This window comes from Bactrocera oleae, chromosome 5, assembly GCF_042242935.1.
Source record: "Bactrocera oleae isolate idBacOlea1 chromosome 5, idBacOlea1, whole genome shotgun sequence".
NCBI classification, from domain to species: domain Eukaryota; kingdom Metazoa; phylum Arthropoda; class Insecta; order Diptera; family Tephritidae; genus Bactrocera; species Bactrocera oleae.
Window position 1 is genome coordinate 51560119 of NC_091539.1, and position 21711 is coordinate 51581829.

Below are 21711 nucleotides of genomic sequence, written 5' to 3' on the forward strand. Positions count from 1 at the left end.
ATCTCTTGAGTTATACTTTGACTCAGAAGACTGTCACATCTGTTCATGTGCTTCTTGTTAACCAACGCATATCGAGCACATGTGTACCTGTCAAGCATTAGATTGCAAGGAGACAGTAGAGTTCCAACAGATTCCCAGTCTCTTTGGTATACTTTGAGGCAAGGGCGCGATTTCATGTACGTAAGGTAATAGCATTTGAATTAATTATGGACTCTTTTACTACATAAGCAAATGAGGCCAGAATGGAAGTATATTTTTTAATAGAACACTATATCTAAACCTCAGCTAATCTACTTTGTCAAAGGCTGTGTTATAAAACTGTCATCCTTGGGTGGTGTGGAGCAAATTGGAAATTATTAACTATTATAATTGAAACCTGGTGAAGAGGGCGTCAAAAGCAGACATATTCACATATCGTGGCATGCAGTCTGTCTGCAGCTGATGAAACTACAATTTTCAACGCAACTATCTATAATCCTTTGGGATTTAAATACAATTTGATTTGCTCATTAGTGTGATTTTAAGATTTAAAAGACTTCGAGTGTGCACGCATGTGAACATAACCAAACTAGCCTCTCTTTACATTTCAATTAAAGAAAAAGTTTCCAATTGTTCCGTTTTTACAAAGAGCAAATATAAAATGTTGTATTAAACTTGGAAAAAAAAACATATTAATGAAAAATATTTATGGTGATAATTGCATGATGCTTCAATTAGTGCACGACGTAAAACCGTAGACCAAATCAGCTAATAGGACCTATCTTATGAGAGCACAATGTAAATGAAGATTCACCACCTCTTTTACCGTCCGCTTCTACAGTCCGTGTACGTGGATATCCGCAAAAATTGGATTTACTTGGAAAAACAAGTCAGTCCTCTTACAACGCAGAGTTGCCAGTTTCGATATTTTATAGTAATTAAAAAATAAACTTCTATATATTTGAAATATTCTCAAACCAAATCAAAATCACAGTCGGATACAGTTATTTATAAATAGGTAGACTATTTTTAATAACTCGATTTTAGTTCAGAACTTTTAAATAATGAAAAATAATAACTAAAAAGCTAGATATGCGCAAAACCATCTATAAAAATTGAGCAATAGCAACATTGAACAACTGATTTCTACGTTGTCACTACGGGCATAACTTTTGATAAATTTCGTTTGATAAAGACGGTAAGTATGGAAAAGCGACACGCAAAGTAAAAATCGTGGTGAGGATTTAAACGACCAATGGCCAGGTTGTATGGAAGCTAGTCCGTATTATTGGTATCGATGCAAATTTTGCTATTAGAATGTTGGCTGGGGGATTAAGTATGAGTAGTTCGCTGGTTTTAACTGAAGATTTGGGTAAAATAAAGGTATCTGCACGTTTTGTTCTATTTGAATTAAATTAAGACTAAAAAAAGTGAACGAGTTTTTGATGAAAAAGTCAGAAAGAGCTAAGTTAGGGTGTAACTGAAGATTTTATATTTCCGCAAGGTATAGTGATATATGGAATTTTCGTATATACATATTTTAATTAATAGTTCGAAGTAAAATGCATTAGCATTCATTATTTACAATCACAAGTAAGAATATACTCTGTTATTAAAAAGAGATTATTTCTGAATTTCATTAAGATTTCTTATATTGTGACCGATAGAAGTGAACCGGAAGTTCGAAAATATTTATAATAGGTATATGGTACCTAAGGGAATTATTGACCCATTTTTGGCACAATGGCATGTTGTCAGCACAAAAATATTCTACCCGAATTTCATTACTATAACACATAGATATAACTATATTAACTTACCACATACATTTTTTTATATAATGACTAATTGCTCCTACACTACTTCAAAACAACAACAAAGAACATGTCGCTCGCAAGAACAGCAACAGCTATAATGCTCGTCCATATGAATTAAGTTGCGTGAAGAAATCAAACAACGCATTAGAATAAAAAAAAAAAAAATTATAATAATAATAATAACGAGAAACCATTTATTAGTTAATGTTTGTTTCTAACCAACGCACAATAAAATGTACGCCAAGGATTAGCGATAACAAGACGCAATAAATACACCTACACAACAACAACTCAAATAAACCCGCTTAGATACTCGTTCAGCGTGTGGCATGGCAAGACTAATTGCATTCAATAAATTTTATATGACTTACTAGTGGAAAGCTCCACTAGTTAAATACCAGCAGCTACAAACTACAACTATCAGTTGTATGAAACCGCATGAAATCTGGACAGCAACAAAAGCAATACAAATACAAATATAAAGCCAATATAGCGAAAAAAGTAAAAAAAAATAAATAAAATTGTTTAAGAGTTAATAAAACGAGCAAATCGCAGAAAATAGTAAACAATTGTGTAAATATTAGATTCAAAATATAAAAAGCTGAAAAAAAAAATCCAAAACAACAACAAAAACACAACACAGCAACGGGCGAAGCCAAAAGCAGCAAGCGTATTAATGAAAACAACAAACAAAACGAGAGGAAAATAACGAAATGTTTTTATTTCTATGCTCATGACTCGTGTATATAGAAAGGAAGAGGAAGACATAATTCGTTCGAGCGAAACAGTGCATACGCATAGGCACACACATACACATCCCAAAAGCGTCAAACTGGTGCAAACGTAGAACGGCTGAGCAAAAGCGCTCAGGAGAAGTGGTGGCGCTAATTCATGTTGGCTAATAAAGAGGATGCGCATACATACACACATGCATATGCATATGCATCTGATAACATACATATATACACATAAACACATGCTATATACAATAGTATAAACATTGGTCACAAATCCGGAATGCTTTGTTAGCAAACTTTATAGTTTCCACAATTTTGGTTTTGTGTGGGAAAAAAGTATTTATCCATGTGACTACGCCCTGTTCCACAACTATTGGCATGTTGTAAATAAAAAGTACTAAAATGCTCTCTTATTTCCAAACAACATATGATTAGTCACATACAAGGTGTAAACAATTGACAAATACTTTGTTAAAAAATTTATTCTTTTCTTTTTAATAAAGAGTTAGGCCAATCTAAAATTTTCAGAAATTCTTTGTCTTTAAGTACACTTAAGGTTCGTAAAAACATTATTTAATTGACAAAATAGTGAAAAAATGTATTCCGTTCCGTCTGCCATAGTGTCAAATTTCAATTCAGTCGACGATGGTACTCGGAGACTATGGCAGATATTCACTTGAAATTTTAATTATAGCTTTACAGTATATTACTTAATACTTACTACATAGATTTGTTCGTTAAATAAAATTAAATTTTTGACAATTTTTTCGATAAAAATTTTAAAATTTTTTCACAAGTTCGACATTTTGTGAAAAATTGATGTCAAGCTTAAAACTTAAGTACTTTATCAACACATTTTATGTAGATTAAGGTTTTTATTTTGCTTTAGATAGCAGGAGTGCCTAGAATCACACGCATTATTAAAAAAGGTTGTCTAGCGGATGGGTCCACTACCAGCCAATTTGTATCAAAATGTCAATATAGTACGTATGCAAAGTTTCAGACCAAAAACTCATAGACTGAGAGAGATAAGTGTACCAAATACTAATATAACAAATGTATGGTATATGACAGAAAGTGAACAGATGAACTGTTTAAAGTGTAAAAGAAATCTAATGGCACTAACTGGATCGAATATTGAAACCTCGAGTAGACCGTACGACCTTAGGTGGAAGAAAAAGTAGTTAGTGAAAATCGGCAGAATCAGATTATTATAACATACCATACAATATTATCTGCGATTGAATTATGAACTCTAATGTACGTATGTTCTCCATATAACTCAAAATGTATGTAAAAATCTTTTTTTATCTTTTACAAAAAAAAGTGGTTTCTTTCATGAAATTAGGGATAAACGAACGTGTTTTGGCCTCAAACACAACATAAAATTTTTGATTTGACTTAATACCGAACTTAATATTAAAATATCGGTTTTTTTTAAATAACCGGGTGAGCTCATTTTTCGTTGAAATCTTTACTTTCTGTTTATATGAAGAATTATTTATCAATATACATTACTAGGGTAAGTTTTTCAGAAAATGAAAAAAAAAACACTAAACGATCTATTAAAGGACCAAAATACCTGCTAGAGCATTTTATTAAAATATACCTTAGAAAAAATTTATTAACACAGGAGAAAATAATCTGGCTGAATTGATTTAAATAAGCTCCAGCTGCTCAAAATATGCTAAATCATTAAATTAAGCACTTTTCTAGCTTAGAAATTGTAAAAAATTAAATGAATAAATAAGGCTGACATATTTTTACAAAAATAATAAATATAATTACAATAATACATTTATGTATATGAAAATTTAGTCCACTTTATTAAAGGCTTAAGGCAGAGTCAGATAGAAATTTTTTGTTTTTAATCCAATTATATGTGCAAAGTTTGAAGTATGGTTAGTTGGTGGATTAATGAAATTTCAATGCCAAATTGTTTTAATTGAAATTCACAAAATAGCAAGTAATATGTAGGCATATATATATTTATCTATGTATAAATTTTATCGCAATTTATTCGAGGCAAGTATATACCGTTAGATGTTTAAAATAGAATTAATGTATTGATTATTTTTATTTTTAAATTTTATGAGATAAGTTACACACACACGCGCATATTGAGACACACGCGCAACTAGTTGTAAAATTACATATTTTAGTTTTGTGGCACGAGATTGCATTCAATGTAAATCACATTTTACAATTAAAATGGAACACAATTTTTTGTTTGCGAATGATTCGCTTGCGCTGTTTTTCATCACACGGCTACATATATATGCATGTACTTTTGTAAGCTAGAGGGTATGTATTGTAGTTAAAAAAAGAACAACACAAATATTTGTGAGCAACTAATGCACTGCATATGAATGCATGTATCAGCGAGTATGTTTATTAATATGTACACATGTTTGTATATGTGTTGATATGGATTTTTTTTTTTTTTTAAAGTAGGGGGAAGTATATGTGTTTATATACATATGCATATTTAGTATATATGTATGGCAATGTGTACTTGCTGCTACTTATAATTCATTAGCTGTCCATCTGCCCGTCATTTGTGCATTGCACGGACCGTATGAAATGGAAGTGTAAACACACACACACACACATGCATTCCAGCTACTTAGCCCATTTTGCATTATGCAAATAAACTAACTGTCTGTCAACTTGCTATTTTGCAAATCCATTGTGTTTTTAAACGTCACTTTGAAATTTCGAAAACTTCTTCTGCCACGAAATGGCGCGCTAACGCACTTCATTTGCACAAAATTAATAAAAGCAATTTAAGAAACTTCAAATAATTAACGAAATTAAACAGCAAACGCAATTTAATTTTGCTTACCATTCGTTGATATGTACAATTATCGCGCATATATGCTTAGGTTAGAAGTATAAAGCAGGGAATGAAGTAAATGAATGGCACTTACGCATTTTAATTGATCTGTTAATTCATTTTATGCGCCACTAACCATTCAGCAGCTGTGATTAATTACCAGCAATTGAGTGCGCGACAATGGCGGCTTGTGTTGTGTTGTTTGTGTGTGTGCTTTTGAGTATCTCACTGACAAGCAACGCCCGTCGGTTCAACCGCCCGCGCGGCTGCCAAACAACCTTGACACTGACTGTGGCTATGCGCTATTGTTTTTGTTATTTTTTTTGTAAATTTTTACTCAATTTAAAGCAATTAATAGTATACACTAATATGTTTAACACTTTCAGGCATTAATTGCTGTTTTGTTTTGGCACAGACACTTAACTTTACTTGCTTTACTTGCGGAGAATACTCATACGCACAGGTGGCCGGCGCCGCATTTTCACCACTTGTTTTAGGCGCGCACAAGACGAAATAACGGTAGTGTATTGTAATAATTATTCATACAGTTATATTATTTTGAAATAATTTTCATGTAAATTATTTATTCAAAATTTTATGTTTAAAAAATTTTTCAAAAAATATTTCTACACTCTTTTAAAATTATTTTCACTCGCAACACCAATGGAAATTATGCAAATTTTTAATAATTCTTCAAAAACTTATTTAAAAAATAAGTATTTCCACAATTTTCTGAATTATTTTCACTCGCAACACCAAATAACGGAAGTGTATTGTTATCATTCTTTATACAGTTACAGCGTGTGTAAATTATGCAAAATTTTATTATTTTATTCCAAAAATAATTATTTCCACACTTTTTAATTAATTAATTTTTTTTTAATTTTTAAACCGCACGCCTGTGTCTCACACATTTAATTTACATCTGTTTCCGCACGCATTTACACTTATTACAAATTTTGTGCCGCTTGCACACACAACTGTTGCGTTGTTGCTGCTTTTGCATGTGAATTGTTCGTTATCGACTGTCGCTTGTGTGGTTTGCTTTTGATGCGTGTACTCGTCCCGTCGCGATGTGTTCCGGTCAACGCTTGAGCGTGAAATGTGCGCGCGCCTTTTTTCAGTTGCTTACAGTCCGTATATCACTGTTTGTGACGCCGGCAGCGACGCCGGCCGCATAACACCAACACCAATGCCAACCACAAATATTTGTTATTTGTTGTTATGGCTAACCGCTATAGCTCCTGCAGTAATTCCATCCAGAGCGTCAGTCAAAGTCAACACCGACACTGTTGAGCTCATCCGCTCGCTTAGCGGCGCTTGCTGGGGTCAGTACACTGCTGCTCTCGCTGTTATTGTTGTGGCTGCTGGTATGTGGTGAGAATTTCTGTTCTCACTAGTTTCGTTAGGTGCGCATATGTTTAACTTGATTTTCGCCATCACTGTGCTTGCGTGTTGCGGTATTTTCGATAAGGTTGATGAAAGCTGTAACGGCCGTGAATTTAATTCGATGTTTTTTAATGATGCCGGTAATATTAATGCCATTGAGACAAGTAATAGAATGAAATTAACTTAAATTAAATTTCTGAAGAATTATTTTCTGTGATTGCTCTTTATTTTATTCTAAAAGAAAGAAAGTAGACCTAGATTCCACGGCAGAAACTTCACATAGAATTTTAGTGAACCTCTTTCTTAAGATCATCAGACGAATATAACTTTGAACGACTGGTAGTATTCAACCAAGCACTCTCAACTAAGTTCAGAGAAGAAGCATTCTAAAATAGCAATACTTTGAATGAAGATTCTCTGATAAACAATAGCTTTAGAAATCAAAAATCGCACAATTAGATATAGCTCTTTGCACGATGCGTAATAGTTAAATTTAATAGAATTTCAACAACGTCTCATTTAGATCTAATTTGATTTCAATTCCCTAACCAAGGTCTAGATTAAGCTATCAGGTTGTGGACTTCGTGTAAAAAATATATTTTATCACCATATATGTAACCCCTTTTTAATAGTGACCTATAAAGGACTCATCGTAATTTATTTTGAACAAAGGTTCTTGACTTCGATAAATGTAAACAAAGACTGTTGACTTAGCTAAAGGTAAAAAAAAGGGACATTGGCCTCGGAAAAATGTAAACAAAAAGGTCATTGACCTCATAAAATGTAAACAATGGGGCCACTGACCCTCAATGTAAACAAAGGTTCTTGACTTAGCTAAAGGTAGAGAATAGCATCATTGACCTCATAAAATGTCAAAGATGGGATCACTGACCCTATAATACGTCAACAAAAGGGTTGGTGATTTGGCTAAATGCAAACAAAGGTAGTTGATCGAGCTAAAGGTAAAGAAAAGGATCACTGAGCTCATCAAATGTAAACAAAGAGGCGAGATTATTGGTAGACAATGATTACGTTTGCTCATTTCTTGGCATAAACGCGTTAGTTTCAGCTCCATATTTTGTAAGGCCATATTGTTACTCGATTATGTTAAAACCGCGAAATACATATTATATACATATATAATAAAGACAAATGAAAACAATGAAAAAAGTGTTAACAAGCAATTTTGACTTTACACAATCAACATATTTTGATTAATGTTTTCGGTTTGAAGCTTGTCAGTGCTAGACTCGTACCAAACAACTCTAGACTCGTTGCAAAAACGACGTTGAATAGATGTCGCAAAAGAGATGCTGGACAACGTAACTGTGAACCAAAACCCATCAAATGTACCAGTACTGGTGACAAAACGTGGGTTTATGAATATGACGAAATCATCTTATTTAACTTGTATTGTAATGAAATATACTTTACTATTATACAATACATTTTATAAGGTATTAAAGCTATGTTAAATTACTATAGCTCGTGTAGTCATCGAGTTCTAGATATTTTATAGAAAATTTTTAATTTCTCATTTCTTTAGAACAAGCTTTTTCTAAAAGCTCAAAGGAACTTTACATCTCAACGTTTGAATTCGAATTGAAGGGCGCGAAGCTTTTTGGTTCCTTCTATTCAGCCCTTCTGTTTAGGCTGTGGTGAATTGGTTGTCCTGTAAAGCTTACTACTATTACGTATTTCTCTGTGTAATTCATACAGAAAGAAAGAGAAGCTGCATACCTAAGTAAACGCAATAACAACCTGTTGATTCTTAAAATTGTCGGGGCATCTGCTGTCAGTGGTGAATTAAAGGTGAAAATGTATTACACTATTACATGTAGAATGTTTATACTCTCGCAACATGTTGCATGGTTTTGTTCACCAATTAATCGATGTGAATGGTTGCATATATAAAACTATAAGGAAGACGAGACGTAGTGTGGCTTGCTTCCAAATGGGATTCATGTAAAGCTATATCAAGTCAACTTGGTGGAAACATTCTAACACAGTACTTAGCGGTTAACTGTCTAACGATGCATCTACAAGTGTCTGCAAAATAACTGCAGAACCTCACTACACTTATCAATCACTTTAAATACTTTATAACCTGGCAATCACTCAACCAAACTCGATTTAGTTTATAACTTTCATACTACACAATTGAATTGCACAATTGAAGCAATAAACGACGAGACACTTGTTTTAATTCTAGAGAACTTTATATGTGTAATAGATAGTTTTAATAAAAATAAACATATTGAAATAAAATGCAGCAGAAATAGTAATCCTAACATAAGTATTGCTATTCTGGTCTGGTCAAAATCGGTCTATGGTTTCCGGTGTGCCCGAATATTAGCAATTCCGTCCTTCTACTTGACCATACGAGTATATCCTATTTATCATTTAGAATTTAAAGCAGTTACAATACAATAATTTTAATAGCTTCGGAAATAAATAAAGTACATCAGTAGATCCTGAATTATATAGTCGTTATAATATATATATATATAGCATAATTCTTTTTTCCACAAGTTACGCATTCCCCGTTATTCGACGGCTTATATAATATCTACATAGTTTTTTATAGCAGCTATAATTAATAATAACGTAACGTATTGTATTTGCATATATATTTATTTGGAATGATAAGTAAAATACTTGTATAACTTCAAATTAATTTATATTTAAGTTACTTATATTGTTCTTAAGTTAAATGACGACATAACTAATCTCTATACGTATACGCAATAATTTGTTGTATATTATGTATGGGTATCTGCTTTACTGGCAGCAATTTCTCAACGTCTTGTCAAAGAATGCAGGGAATAGTGCAAGTTCAATTATAATGCTTTGCAATCATTTTAAATATAACTCGTTTAATTTCTTTGTGAAACTCCTTAATAAAGAACTCTAGTATAGATACATATGTACGAGGTGTGCTAAAATAACGGAAATTTTCTTTTTCTGAAAAAAATTATTTATTTATTAGTCTACATTAAAACTACAATAGTTGCCTTCAAAATAATCCCCAATCAATTTAATGCACTCTTCACAGCGCTTCTTCCAATCGTCCAAACACTTTTCAAACTCGATATTTGGAATATCCCTTAGCTCATTTAATGATACACTTTTAATGTCATCTATGCTTGTAAAACGACGAACCTTTAAGGTTATCTTTACTTTTGCAAGTAGGGAAAACGTTACATGGATCCATATCTGGCGTATATGAAGGCTGGTATTGTTTTTGGCCAAGAATTTCCGAACAAGTTCTTTGATCAATTTTTTTAACAAACAAATATCGTCAAGCACATAAAACAGGTCTTATCTTAAAGGCTACTACATACAAAGTTAGCAATGAATACAGCTGAAAATTTTAACGTTATTCAGGGGCAGGTATATCTACATAATAAAAATATAATAAATAAATAAATTGACAATTTGACTCTCCAAAACCGAGAAATTTTAATTTTAAAATTCCTGATATTTTTTGAACACACCTCGTATATATTCAGTTGGTCGACTTTTCTCCACTTGGTAGCTTTCGTCGATGATCGAAGTTAGGCATAATGGTGCTGAAGTAAAGATAACAGCTTTACTTATTCAGTACGGCTCTGCTGTTTAAATCGAATCGGGTGACAAAAGCAACGATATTCCTTAAAAATGTGGTATTCCATATATATGAGATATTATATGGTATGGTATATACGCAAATATTTTTGTGTAAATCAGTTATTGTTTGTTTTTAGTTTTTCGACCAGTGATAGAGCTGTTGTATCTTTTTATGCTGTAACCCAGTACTATAAGAGATCAAAGTTCGGGGTATAGTCCCAGTAAATGATCACAAATTTAGTTTTATAGGCTGTGTTTTTTATACTCTTTCAACATGTTGCTACAGAGTATAATAGTTTTGTTCACCTAACCGTTGTTTGTAACACCTGAAACAAATCGAGTTAGATATACGGTTATATACCATATATAAATGAACAGGATGACGAGACGGATCAGTACTCTGGAAAATCTTAGGGATGAGAAGTTTGAAATCATCTCCGAATATGCGTAAGCAGACCTTTTGACTAGTACTATTGGATCTATTGAATATTCTGAATCTTATATAACACATGAACTCTATTTAGGAGAAAACATACGCTATTTGAACGATATTTGATTAGACATACAGCGCCATTTTCCGTTTAATCAAGTGTTCTCATTGAATTGATATACCTTGAATATGGTATATTAAGTTTGCCACGGTGTTTGTAACACCTAGAAGGAAACGGCGGAGACCCTTTAAAATATTGTTATATGGGGTATGATCAACGTGAAGAGCTGAGTGCATTTTATCAAGTCCGTTTGAGATATCGATCTGAAGTTTTGCACACGTCCTTTTTTTCTCTTCAAGAAGCTGCTCATTTGTTGGAATCACCGATATCGGACCACTATAGCATATAGCTGGCATACAAGTTAAATGATCGGAATCAAGAAAGCTTTTTCATGCTTTTCATTAATACTCAATTAAAGTAGGAGATCTAGAAAACAAATGTACCTTAGTACCATAAAAAATTAACGCCTTATCGCCTATGTACGCACAGAATTCTGCATCGCTAAAAGAGTCTAGTGAGTAAAATATGGGAGTTTTGGCAATCGCAAAGCATCAGTGTTCACAGCTGTACGAGTGGAATCGTGCGTTATCTTTGGTGCGAGGATCAAACTCTGCTCTGCAAACTAAGACCGCCTAAGCAAGCTTTAGCAACTGAGAAGCTATATAAAAATTATAGATTTCATTAGGAAGGTCAACATAACGGCAATGGTTTCGAAAAATGGACCATAGATTGTCTTAGGTAAGTTCTGGTTTTTTTTATTATTTTTGGAAGAGTTTCGCTCTCACTACTTTGAATATTTAAACATATCGAATACAAGCAAAGCAGAAAGAATTGCGTCAACACTACTTCAATAAACCAACTCTCATATCCATGTGAAATCGAGTAAAGTAGGTGTAACATTATGTAACACTACAAGTATAATCCAAATGTTTATGTACCTATAACACATTCGTGTCTAAAATGTACTCGTGCACGTGAACGAATTGCACGCGCTTAGCGGATAATCGGAGTGCTTACACACATGTATACAAAGAAATAAATCATACAAGTATTAACAGTGCTCACTTATCTTGAAAGTGTTTAATTTAATTGCGTATTAAAAACGGACAGATAAAGATATGGAAATACATTTAACGCGACCGCAACAAAGCGTTGATATAGTGTGACATGCACAATGCGTGCAAATTCTACACCCACGACCCAACTTGGCGCCTACAGACATACAAACGTATGACACAATTCTAGAGTTATGTGTAGTGGGTGGACGAAAGTGCGCGTGAAAGCGTCGAAAGGTGCTGCTGTACTACGTCCAACAATTGTCACAGGTCTACGCTCACATTGGCACGTATGCAACGCACTGGCTGTGAGTGCCCCACCATGTACGGCGACAGTTTGAGAACCATTTAGACAGTCTATCTGCTAATTCATTGGATTTTAGCCGTTGGTTGGAGCTTAATTATGCATTCAACGTACACAAGCAATTAAGGCGCCCACCCGGTGACGGAAAGTTACAAATTGCGCTTGACCAATGTGTAATTATTAAATATAGATATCTAAGCTAAGCATATACGTGTACGCGCGTCAATGCGTTCATCTTCCTTAACGCTTAGAAATCAAGCGAAAAATGGAAATAAGAAAAAAGTCCACCTGTCATACAACACCATCACTAAATTGGTTCAGAACGCTGCTTGATCTTAAGTGAAGTTTTATATCTCATAAACTACTAAAGAATTTGAAACAAACAAATCATTCACATAAGCCCCCTTACTCTAGCTTGAGTGGGTAGGAAAAATCACGAGAATAACTTTCTTTTAAATAACACAATTATGAATTGTAAAAGTAATTTTTCTTTTTCTAATTTTGGTTTAGTCGTTTTTGTTATGATAATTTTGTTGTCAAAGCTGCAGTACGCTCTGGTAGGCCAACTGTCGTAAAAGTTGATAAAAAAAATGGAAATCGTCGAGTCCGAACGATTCCCAGGTAGCGGAACATTGCCAAAAACCGTTTGCAACCATTTAAATAAGGCTGGACACAGAAGGACCTCATGAACCGGATTTCTATCTGCGAATCGCTGCTGAATCGGAACAAAATTGATACAATTCTGAAGCGAATGCTTACTGGTGATGAAAAGTGGATCACTAACGACAACGTCAAGCGGAAACGGTATGTGTGTTGAGCCTAGGACATGGCAAGGTAGTAGTACAAAAATGAAGAAAACATTTTCAGATTCGTCTAATAAGGTAAACTAATAAGTTATGCGTTGCAGCCAAGGCCGTAGAGACCACCTGATGAATGCAAGGCCCGGCGAGAAAGAATACAAGTACTGCGCAGTTGTCGCACTTTACGTAAAAAAAACTAGAAGCGCTTACTCTAAACATCGATCGCTACGAAGTTGCACTGCAAAATTGGCGTTATAAACGACGCGAAGCTTAATTTGAATGCGCATGTTGAAAAAGCTTGTGGTAGGGCGGCTACTATAAGTTATTTAAATAAGAGTTAAGTTCCGTAGACAACTCGACAAATTTCACAACACTAATATTTTAACAATTTATCAAAATATTTAATTATGGTACAATACGATTCAATAAATTTGAAGTAAAAATTTGTAAGAATGGCCTTGCTGTAACGGAATTTCAAAGGAACTTCTCGGTCATAGAGCTAATACTTTTATGTGCTTATTTGAAGTTGGCCAAATTAGAAAATATGCGTACATTTGAAAAATGAAATTATTTAGTAATCCTATTTTGATTTAAAAATTTTACACAAGTTATCGCTGTGATAGTATTTTTGGTAGTAGAACGTTCAATTTGTATGGCAGCTATATGATATAGTAATCTGATCTGACCAATTTCTGTGGAAAATAATTTGTTGCCTTAAGCAATAACTCGTGCCTAATTTCGTGAAGATACCTCGTCAAATGAAAGAGTTTTCCATACAAGCACTTCATTCCGATTGTTCAATTTGTATGGCAGCTATATGCTATAGTGGTCCAATATCGGCCGTTCCGACAACAACGGACAGACGGACGGACAGACAGACGGACATGGCTAAATCAACTCAGCTCGTCACGGTGATCATTTATATATATTCTTTATATGGTCTCCGACGTTTCCTTCTGAGTGTTACAAACTTCGTGCCAAATTAATATACCCTGTTCAGGGTATAAAAATGTCGCGACAGAAATAAAGTGCAGCACGGCTCACTCGCATAGTTGGCTCACTACGAAGCGGTCGTGTGAGGAATTTAATACAAAAATATTAAAATTTCGATGTTTAAATCTCATCGTCTATATGAGGCCCTCTGCCTCCAAGTGGGCTAGTAAATGTAGTGATCTGCTAGTTATTCATAGTACATTTCTTTCCTTACACTTTTTCTTCCGATATGTGAATCTCAATGATATGTGATTGATGTTTAAATATAATATATAAAAAAGTATTGCTATTAAATATTTGTATTGTGAGGGGTATATTAGAGCATTTAATTTAAAATGTTTCCTCATTTTATTTCAATAAGTCTTTATAAAACTATTTGGTAAGCTATTTTCTGTTTCAATATGATTTATGCCTTTTTTAGTGAGAATAGTTTATAAATTGCAATTCAATATTGATAAAACTATGAATACTACTATATTTGAAATAATTAAGATATATTTATCACTTTAGAGTTATATATATTCTTCTTTAGACTAGCTCAAAAGCCATAGAAATAATATTCAATATTTTTTGATGTTTTGTTGAATTGTCGTCGTATTTTCGGATAACTAATGCATTACTGTTTCGACAAATAAATATAAAAAAAACTGTATTTTATAGCCAATAACTATTCAAGTTCTAATAAATCTATATATGTGCACAAATGATTTTTTATCGGTTGTCAATATTTTTGTACTCGTATCATCATAAATTCCACATCACACATGCATATACTATTTATATGTACCTATTTCGGGATAAAACGCTATATCGAATATAAATTTTTGCGTTTCAAAATAAAAATTTCAAAATAAAAAAAAAAAACAATATTTCAATTGCATTCAGCAATAATTGGGCACTATGTTGTTAGGTTTTGGTGAATTATTTGCAACATTCCATTGACATTTTTATTATGCTACAAAATTATTGTTGGCGTTGCGACATTTGAACGCGGTCTAAATATGTTTCTATATACATACATATATTTGTATTTAATATCGAGTAGACGCAATGGGATTTAAAGAAAAGTTAACGAAAAAGAAAATTATAGCGTTTATGGATTAATTTATAAATTGAAATGCGGTAGCAGATTGCGGCTTTAAATTACTATAAAATTTTCACAGGTCCATTGTTTATAAAGGTTTCAAAGGTATGCAAATATCTTTATCTTGAATTTGAACGGTCAGTTTGTATGGAAGCTATATGCTATAGTGGTCCGAACTGAACAAATTTTTGGATATTATAGCAATGCCGTAGATAATAATTCATGCCAAGTTCCTTGAATATATCTTTTTAAATGAAATGAAAAAGTTTTTAATAAAAGGGTTTGATTTTGACTGATCTGTTTACATGCCAACTATATTTGATAGTGACCCAACATGTGCTGGCTTTAATAAATTTTGTCATACAAGTATTATGAATAAAACTATTTTCCCATCTCGCAAACTTATAAACGTACCCTCGTCCAAAAAAATTGCACATTCAGCGCCTTTTTGGTTCATTGGTGGCGATAATCAATATGCAATCAACTAATATTATTTGTATATATGAGTATTAATATTCGAAGTTTGGCAATTTTTTTTGTTTTTGAATCGAAATCAATATATCATTGATTTAATATGAATTATTCCTACGATTTGTGGGAGTGTCTATGCGCCATTTGAAGGTCTATTGAACAATTTTTTGTTTCCCGCAATATAAATGTCGATGTTTTGAATGTCAATAATAACCAAAAAATCATATAATCCACGCGCCTACAACAACAATAATGCCAAGCACATGACACATACTTTTTAACTATATACCTAGATATGTATTGTTGTAATTGCAATTATGTGTAAACAAGTCTATATTATTTATTCGCTACATTAGTAGGCAGATTAACAATTATTAAAGGAAAGATAATCGGCCAACTCGGTTAAGAGAGATATCGGATTTTCTATGAGTTGTAAAAATCAAAACTTTTTGTCTAGTTCAGAGTGTGGCAGTAAATAATATAATGGGAATTTTCGTTTTTCAAAAAAAAAAGTTTATTCATTTGTATACATTTATGTTGTCGCCTTCAAAATAGTCCCCAATCGATATTATGCACTTAAGGCAGCGTTTCTTTCAATCGTCGAAACACTTTTCAAACTCGACTTTTGGGATAGGTTTTAGCTTTTTCAGCGATTTTCATCTATTTTGTAGAACTACGGCCCTTTAAGGTTCACTTTATTTTTGGAAACAGGAAACAGATCCAGGTATAGCGAATATGGAGGCTGCTGCATCGTTATGATATTATTTTTGGCCAAGAATTCACGAGCAAGCTACGAAGTGTGAGCTTTTAACCAACAAAATCGTCAAGTTCATAAAACACGTCTACACTTAGCGGTTGCTACAGACAAAGTAAGCAATTAATACAACTGAAAATTTCATCGTACTTCAGGGTCATGTATTTATATTGCATATACTATTGCTAAATGCAACGCTACAAGCTCCAAACATATTTTGCACATCGAACCACTACAACATTTTCGTTTTCAGATTTAGTTATGCATATAGTTGTTATAAGAAATGTAACTGTGAAGGGCATTATAACTTCAGTGATTACTTTTTCCAACACTGTACATTCCTGAAAAAATAAATTTTACTTTTTTGACTTATATTTCTCAGCTTTTAATGTGTCTTGTTTACTTTTTTTGGCTTAATGTTTTTTTTTTATATATTTGCATTTTATTGTTGTAATATTTTCCTTTTTTACTTAGTACTTTTAAAAGGCGGTTAAGCTTTATAAATACATATGTACATTTGAGTGTATACTACAATATACATTACTTGCTTTACTCATTTCTTACTTTATATTATACATACATACTAACAAGCAGAGCTGCCTGTTTAGGTGCTTTGTTTGGTTGATCGTTATCATAATTGTTACGAGTTCATTATCGGCTTTCGGCACATGATTTGAATATAAATACAGTTGTTAATAAGCAGTTGACTATATAATTTTTATTAATTTTTTTTTGTTGACATTTTTAAATTTTGCTTGCACCATAATAGTTAATATTTAAGATTAGTGATGACCAGGTTAGGAAAAATTTGTTTTGAATTTCTTAAAAATTAAATTTTGTAATTAAATATACTTTTTTAAACTTTCAATCGTAACTTAAATGAATTATTTTTGTTATCTTGAATCTAACACAAACATAAGAACCAACAAATTCAAACCTTGTTGCAGATAGGAGCTTACTATTGTGGTAGGCTTCAAAAAGATTATAAAACTTGCATATTTCCAAATTGAGAGTGGAGGCATCTCTTAAAACCACAAATTATTTTTGTATTTGTGAACATTAAAATCAGACTTTTCCGCTGCAGTTATATACATTATTTTTTGAAGCATATTCTTTAAATAAGCAGAAAAGTTTAAGTTTTGGGTATAAAATTATCAAAGAAATAAAGTGGTTAATTTTAAAGTTCTTACAAAGACTAAAAATTAATACAAACATCTTTGTACTTAACGAAATTTTCGTTAAAAACGCAAGCAATTTTGTGCTTAAAAAAACCTCGCTAAAAAGCTCAACTGAAGCTTAACGTTCGCGTCAAAGCTTTTGCAGTTGGTATACCAAAAGATGGCGCGTAGCCGTGAGTAAGGCAGCCCAAAGTTCATTACTCAGTCAAAGCTTTTTCTGTGCCCAATATACTCGTATAACACTTAAGATGGCGCATATTTCGGCCGCAAATGAACACTTGATATTCGAGATATTTGTAAAAATTGGAGCTATGTAAGTGATTGATTTTCTTGTTATCTAGAGTCTTGCTTAATATCCGAATTATCTATTTACCTACTACTATTAAAGCCAAGCAAAATATATACTTTATAAGAGGCCTAAGAATGAATGTCGTTTTATAATAAGTAAGAGAGCAATTTTCAATCTTGGTACAAAGATGTCATGGGAGATGTTCTACAAATTTTGTTTAAATATGTCTAGTGTTTGTGAGATAAACCAATTTACCTTAGATCGCATGATGCCACAACTTAATTTTAAACTGGTCTATATTATTTTTCCTTACAGAATTTTACGATTTTGTCATTATTTTTTTTAGCTATTTTTTGTAGTTTTAGTAGTTTTTAACAAAGCCACTATATGGTGGTAGGCGTGGTAGTTAGCCAATTTCGCTGATTTCAAAGCTATTAGGTACGATCCATGGTGGATTTATGAATAGTTTAAATAATATAGCTTTGTTCATGAAATTGAAGCTTCTACAACATCTAAGCCTCCAATTCATGAATATTAAAATTCTCCTGAATGTGTACATACTGATTTTTAAGAAAGCCAAAGCCAAAAGTCTCAAATTAAATAAACTATTTGGCAAAATAAATTAAAAATTAAGAATTATTTGTTATTTGTAAACGCATATACATATAGAGTTGACAGATATGTATAAATATATGAGCTTATAAATGTGTAAACGAAGTTTTTAATTTATTGTATCTGACAAATTAATAAATAATTTAAGAAAGTTTCTATGTTTGTAAAAATTCAGAAGAAAAATTATGTATATATTATATTACCCATTTTGTACGGCATTCGATTTCATACTATCTTGAATTTCAAGACGTTGTTTTAACGCTGCCTTGAGAATGGCTAACTCTATTCTACCTATCTTGTAGACTGTCTTATATATAATATCTTGTAGATTGTCTGAGTTCAATAACTTTTGGTATTCCACTGAAAGAATTAAGAGCTTTACGTCGTAGTTCTGACGTGATCAACGGATTTGCTTTGATTTAGTCCATCACTCAGATGCATTCCCATTCAAACAATATTAAAAGGTCTGTCTTCTGTCAGTCACTCGAGTGCTGCCATTTTTTTCAAATTTTATTTGGGGCAAGCGTTGAATTTTCTTCCAACTTTTAGAACCATTTGTGTATACAATTTTTATTGATAGTAGATTTATAATCTATAAAAATAAACAAAATCTATGCCGTTACTTGATAGTTTTAAATTATTATTTTATAGGATTGCTTAGGTAAGAGTAAGTGATAGGTGATATATAAAATCACCTGTTATACATAAAAATTATGCGCTGACAATTGACAAGAACTATAATGAGGTTACGCTTACTCATATATATATAATTAAACGAGCAGCCGCGCCTTCCAACAAATTAACCACAATAATTATATGAAAATCTCTCACTTGCAGCGCAGTTTAATTCTCTCTTTCTGTCCGCCTTTCTGTGGTTCGACTTAAATAAGTGAAAATATAAGTGTCAAAAGTTTTATTGAATTATTGATTGACAGCTGCGGCAGACGCGCGTAATGACAACGAAAAGGCTTATTTGACAGACAAGCAAAGGTAGCGGCAGTTAAGTAAAGTTATCCGAAAGTGGAAACGCCTGATAAGCAGAAAACAGCTTTAGCAGTAAAACTGTATTGAAAATGAGCAATATGCCGGTGCAAGGAGCTACAATTGTGAGAAAGGATATTGCTATTGTGATTGACTCACAGACTACTTTGATTGGTTGCCTGTCAAGTTGAATGCGTATTTATTTCTTTTATGACATAACTTCCCAAAGGGTTAGCGAAATACTTATTACATTGATAGCCACAAGCTTACAGAGAACAATACAAAAGAAATGAAATATTGGCCAGCGGTTGCCAGATTTCGGAATATATTAATTGTGTTCGGATAACTGACTGACATTGATGACGATCGAAAACGTTTATGTTAATCACAAATAAAGTAAACTTAAACAAAGTCAGTAAAGGAAGACTATAGTCACAGACAAAGAGAACTTTGGTTAATGAATAACGAATAGAAAACAGTTTTAATTAAACTTAATGGCAGTTGTTTTGTATTTGCGTTTAGGAAACACAGTATTGAGTGACGATTTATTATACACGATTATAAAAAATATTGATATATTCGGGGAATCTACTTATAAAGTACTTAGAGCTTCGTCTAACACTAGATCCGCAGTACACATAAATTTGAATACCTTATATAAGGTATATTAAGTTTGTTACGAAGTTTGTAACAGTCTGCCTGTCTGTTCGTCGATCTGTATATACGCGAACTCGTTTCTCAATTTTTGAGATAGCAATCTGAAATTTCGCACACGTGCTGTTCTCCATAAAAACCTGCTCATTGTATCCAAAACTTTTTTATTTGACGAGATATCTTCACAAAATCAGCGGTATACTCTCCGAACAAATAGTACAGATCGGACCATTATTGAATATAGCTGACATATAAACTGATAGATCAAAATTAGGATAAAGATCTTTTTATATGCTTTTATGCTATACCAATTGCATATTATCCTTCATAATATATTTTTTACTGTGACTTAATTGATTTAAGACCAACATAAAATCATCTTGAAAGTAAGCCATGCCTAGGGATAAAAAACCAAAATTAAGAAAAATGCTTTCGTCGCTCTTTAATTGAAAACAGATTAAAAATACTAAGAAGCTGTCTGAGAAGCTGTCACAATAGAACTAATTTGAAACTATTGATTTGCCGGAAGCTCCTGAGTGAAGAAAGTCTAGCATACTCAAGGGGTCTATACTATTGATACTCACATATATTACTATAAAGCTTTTTCCTGGGTGCCTAAAGGTATGCAACGGTTTCATACGCATATATGTCACATCCGGAAAAGAAAATATTAGTTCCTCATTGGCTAGCTATGTTATGTTAAGCTACAAAATTGAACTCATATGAACAAGAATTAGCGATTACGCCAGCTTTTTGTCGTTAGTTGTTTTCTCTCACGTTTAACAAAAATGACTTCATAGCAGATCGTCACCATCGTCATTGTTTTATGTGCAATAATTTTCCCTTTTCTGGCGTAATCAATAGTTTCAAGTCGCATATCGCTGTTTTGTCGGTGTGCGGTTTTGTACGGTGAAAGAAATCAACATAATAAGAACCTATCTTAGTCTTCATCTCTAAACTTTGCAAAAAGCTCTTATTGATATCTTGTTATTTAAAAATTATCTCGAAGTTGGCGGTTTTTCGAATGCAAAAGTTACACCATGAACAGTGGCAATTTCCTGCTCATGCTCACTGTTCTAAATTATAAAAAAAAAATACTTTGGGAATCTTTAGTCGTCAATAGTTTTAATTGCTCCTTATAATTTTTTCATTGTAGATCAAATGCAATATATACGCTTTTTCTGATGTGGTGCATGACAGGTTTTGCGAAAAGATCTTGCTTTGTGGGCTTACAAATTCGAGTTGTCCAAAGATCCTGATTTTAACAAGATAATTTTATTCAGCGATGAAACTCCCTTTGGTTAAATGGGTACATTAATAAACAAAATTGTCGCATTTGAAGTGATGATAAGCTGGTCCATGGGCAGTGGTCAAAATGTTACAGTCGATGCGGTATGCTATAGAGTCATGATAAATGACTGTTTCGTGCCTGAATTGGAGGACCTTGATGTGGACGATCATGATGAAACAATCATTTTGTTCAAGGCCTTGAACGAGAATTTACTCTAGCTAGATAAGGCGGTCACTTAAATGAAATAATTTTTAAAGTATAATGGCAAACCTTTATCTTTATAATAAAGCCAAATTCTTGAACATAACATAAAATTATATCCATTTTATTTCTTCTTGAAATTATATGCCTAAAAAATACAACTTTCAATTCCCTAGTACTTATCTC

The 21711-nt window shown here is 32.6% G+C and overlaps 1 long non-coding RNA gene across 1 annotated transcript in view; it reads right to left on the reverse strand.

The window, feature by feature from the left end:
• LOC138857377 (uncharacterized) overlaps window positions 1-6632 on the reverse strand; it is a 57680-nt gene extending 51048 nt beyond the window's left edge. Inside the window, exon 1 of the long non-coding RNA XR_011396444.1 lies at window positions 5464-6632. This is a non-coding gene — a long non-coding RNA (uncharacterized lncRNA). The remainder of the gene's footprint in view (window positions 1-5463) is intronic.
• Between the last annotated feature and the right edge of the window lie 15079 nt (window positions 6633-21711).